The following is a 4,161-nucleotide window of genomic DNA, read 5'->3' on the forward strand; positions in this document are numbered from 1 at the left end:
GAGACAAAAACACATTCCTGAATTCTCTTGTTTAAACTGTGGCTGTTGGCAAAGTGTCCAGATGAAGAACTTAATGCTGATACACAAAGAACACAGTATAATCTCTGTATAGTAGTAACTCTGCTTTAACTTTTTCTCATTAAATAATTATTTTTATTATGTCTCCACAAGGAAGTTATAAAAATTACCTGTAAAAACATTGAAAAGGCTCTTAAAAGTCCTGGAATGAAAAATTCTGCAGTATAAATTATGATACATCTTCTATGATTTGCAAATAAGAATAAAATAAATTCTATAAGTTAGAATTTCTGAATGAGTTTGATAGGAATTTACCAGAAGGAGCCAGACCATCAAAGCTTAATGATTTCCTATTTTCATCCCAGCTGAGTTTTTAAAAAGCTATATAATCTGTTGACAGGCACAATCCACACAGGAACTTGCTGCTGCCACTAATGATGAAGTCAATCTGAAGGACAGAGATTTGCATGCTGGACATGCCAGCCTCTTCCATGCAACTGGCTGAAGTGGTCTTCTCTTATTTTTTCCCTTATGTTTTAAATAAAAGTAAATATACCTATGGTAAAAAAATTTAAATGGTACAGAAAAATCTAAAATAATAAAAAAATTAAATGGTACAGAAAGATCTTTTCTCCCATAACCTAGAAAATCTGATGTCTTCCAAATCATCAGTCTTATGAATAATTTGCAAAGTGAAGTCAAACTCGGAGTCTCTTCATCTGAAAATTAATCTCAGGACTTTTGCAATGTGTTGATTCTGTCATATATTACCTCTGTTACAGAGGAAAGCCATGCAGTCTTCTACTTAAAAAAAACTAATTACAAAAGCAACATGCACACTCTGCTCAGAGATAGCAAGTCCAGGCAGCACCTTGTACTCCGTGGATCTGGTCCTGGTTACGGGCAGCATCCCTGGTATCCAGAGTCAAGGGCGGCAGGAGCTCAGCCGAGCCCTTCCTGAATGCCTCGGATCCTCCTGGCCAGCTGCACATCCTTCGGGAAGCGAGTGACACGGCCTGTATGTAAGGAGAGGAGATAGACATCCTAAAAGAGATTAACTAGAAACACTTCTGCTGCCAGGCGGCAGAAGGAGTTCTTCCTTAACATCAGGTGTGTGCTCTTCTGAAGAGTTCGGATCTCCTTCAGAACCCTATGTCTCCGGCGAGCAAGTTGACGGGAGGAAGTGCCTAAGGATGGGCCCGGCCGGGGACGACCTCCTTGGGGCTTCGGGCTTGCGGATCCGGCGGCGCGGGCCCATGGCTGGAGCTCAGGCTTGCGGACCCGCGGTTCCTTCTCGGCCTTCCAGGTCCGGAGGCAGAGGCTGCCGTCCAGGGGAGGGTCAGCAGCGCCCTGGCAGCGTGCCGCGGCTAGGTGGCGTTCAAATTGTCCGCTCCGCCGTGGATTCACTGCTGGCGTTTTTTCCAAAGCAGCATTCTTGAAAATAATTTCATCTGACTGTTGTGGTTTGTCAGTAATAGAGGAAATACTATTTTATGTTGGTTAATTTGAGAATGGAATTTTTAGCTTTGCATTTATTAACAAAAAATGTGCTAACTCATATGTTACTTATGTTTCAGATAACTTTCTAAACTAATCTCCAGGATATATATTTTTTTTAAAAAAGTGTCAAATTATCTGGTATTTATATCCAAGTAGTAGAAAAGATAATGCTCCTCAATTTGCCTTTACCAACCAGTTGTAAATGTGTAAAAATACTCATGGGGGCTTCCCTGGTGGCGCAGTGGTTGAGAGTCCGCCTGCTGATGCAGCGGACACGGGTTTGTGCCCCGGTCCGGGAAGATCCCACATGCCGCGGAGCGGCTAGGCCCGTGAGCCATGGCCGCTGAGCCTGCGTGTCCGGAGCATGTGCTCTGCAATGGGAGAGGCCACAAAAGTGAGAGGCCCGCGTACCGCAAAAAAAAAAAAAAAAAAAAAAAAAAAAAAAAAAATGAAGAAATTTTATCAGGTTTACGTTTCTCTTCATAATGTTCAAAATATATACAGTAAGTTTTCAGATGATTTTATAACCATGTTTATCAGGTATTAAAAAGAATCCAACTCACCCTGAGGAACATGTTCTTGTTTTGATAAAAACTAATCACTTTGCTTACAAATGGGGTACAACATAAACTCAGTGTAAAAGAAAGAAAATTGATTGTCAAATGTGTAAATAAAATTTGAATTTATGCTCATTTGGCATACCCAATCATAAATACACTATTGTGAACCTAAGTGTTTATTCAGAAAGTCTTGAAATTTTCCAGATCCTTTATGCCCAAGTGGAGATATTTCCAAGAGGAAGCAATGCATTCAGGTTCAACACAGTACCTAATCAGAGTCTATTTCTATGCAAAGTTGAAATAAAAATGTTTGAAAAGTTTTAGACCATCCCTTAAAATAATAAAGATAACTAATATCTTGATTAATAATTTCTCTTAAATTGTCATTTATATTTCGGTTGATAAGGACTTTTTACTGTAATAATAGTAACGAGTAGGTTTTTCTTTTATATTACAGTTCAGTAATTGAGTTAATAAAGCATGTTCTCTTATTAAAGCGTTTTGGCCTTTGCACCATTCTTGCTTGTCCCAAACATCTATATAGTCTATATAATCCATATCTATATATCTACACCATGAAGTTATTGTGTTTTAAAAACCTTTCTCCAATTTCCCTTGTTATGAAAGATTAGATGTACAAAATAGCTTTATAAACTTTAAGAAACTCAAACCTGACAAACACCTAACAATTAACTGTGTTCACTGTATTGATTTATCATAATACTGCCATGAATAATGTTGACTTCATTGCTTCCCAATTAATACTTTAATCCATACAACTTTGGACCATAAATGAAGGTATTTTGATGAGTTATTTTATTAAGTTAATTATTTTGCTTATTAAAAAAGTCTATAGAAATAATATAAGTTCAAATAAGGCAAAAGAGTATATTGTGAAAACAGACTCATTCACACCCCAGATACCCAGGTCTTCTCTCCAAAACTACTGATAACATTTTCTTGTGGCTCCTCAAGAAATTTGCTATTCACCTTAAATATAAGTGACATACGGATAGATTTTGTTAAAATTTCCCCAAATTGAAGTATACCTATGCTCTATTCTATAATTTTATGTTTTATTTTAAGCATGTATGTTGGTAAGAGTTTTATATCGGCAGATGTGTATTTACATGATATATCTGTTTTATATTTTATAATAAAATGCATAACACTCCTCTATTCATAATCATAAAGACTTTCATTTTTTCTGTTTTTCTCCTTTTTTTCTATAAAAAACGCTATGATTATTCTCGTTGTACACATTTATTTTCATACTTTTAATGATAATAAGCTCTTATGTAGTGCTTACTCTATACCAGGTACTCTTCTGAGACATATTATATAATTAGATCATCCTTCAATCCTATGAAGGATTTATTATTTCCATTTCATATATGTGGAAAATAAAGAAGAGAATACTTTAATATTTTCTGAAGTTCATGCATATGGTAAATGGCAGAACTGGAATTAGAAGGTAACCTAGATGCAAAAAAATATATATAACTTCTACATTAGATTCTCTCTCATGTATTTGAATACAATATAAGATAAAACTATAAATGTAGAATACTCAAGCCAAATAATAGATGCACTTTTCAATTTGCTATACAATCTACATTACCTTATTGCCCTTCAGAAAGATTTCATCAATTTGTAATTCTACCAATATATCATTCCTTCAACTATATGTGTACTATCAACTATTTTGACAATTGTTTACAGGATATAAATAATTTTTTGTTATTTTAATTTTTCTTATTATGATACATGTGGTTTCATAAATTTATAATCCACTTATCTATCTTTGGTATGATCTGCCTTTTCTGTTTTCTATTGTCTTATAAAACTTTGTTCTTAGAAAGTGATTAAAAAGTAAACCTCTCATTTGAAGCACCATCTATATCATCTAGTACATATCTGTATGTATTTGAATTTATATTTAACCCTTTTTCTGACTGCATGGAAGTCATTGTTTATTTTTCTGCAAATCCCAAATAATTTTAATTAACACACTTTTATAACTGTGGTATTTGGCAACCCAGTCTACCAGTTGTCTAATTGTTAAGATTTTTTTTTCTTATTA

The 4,161-nt window shown here is 34.9% G+C and overlaps 1 pseudogene; it reads right to left on the minus strand.

The window, feature by feature from the left end:
- Positions 1-960: 960 nt before the first annotated feature.
- LOC109551722 (histone H3-like centromeric protein A pseudogene) lies at positions 961-1,276 on the minus strand (annotated as a pseudogene).
- Between the last annotated feature and the right edge of the window lie 2,885 nt (positions 1,277-4,161).

The sequence above is a fragment of the Tursiops truncatus genome, chromosome 20, assembly GCF_011762595.2.
Source record: "Tursiops truncatus isolate mTurTru1 chromosome 20, mTurTru1.mat.Y, whole genome shotgun sequence".
Lineage (NCBI taxonomy): Eukaryota > Metazoa > Chordata > Mammalia > Artiodactyla > Delphinidae > Tursiops > Tursiops truncatus.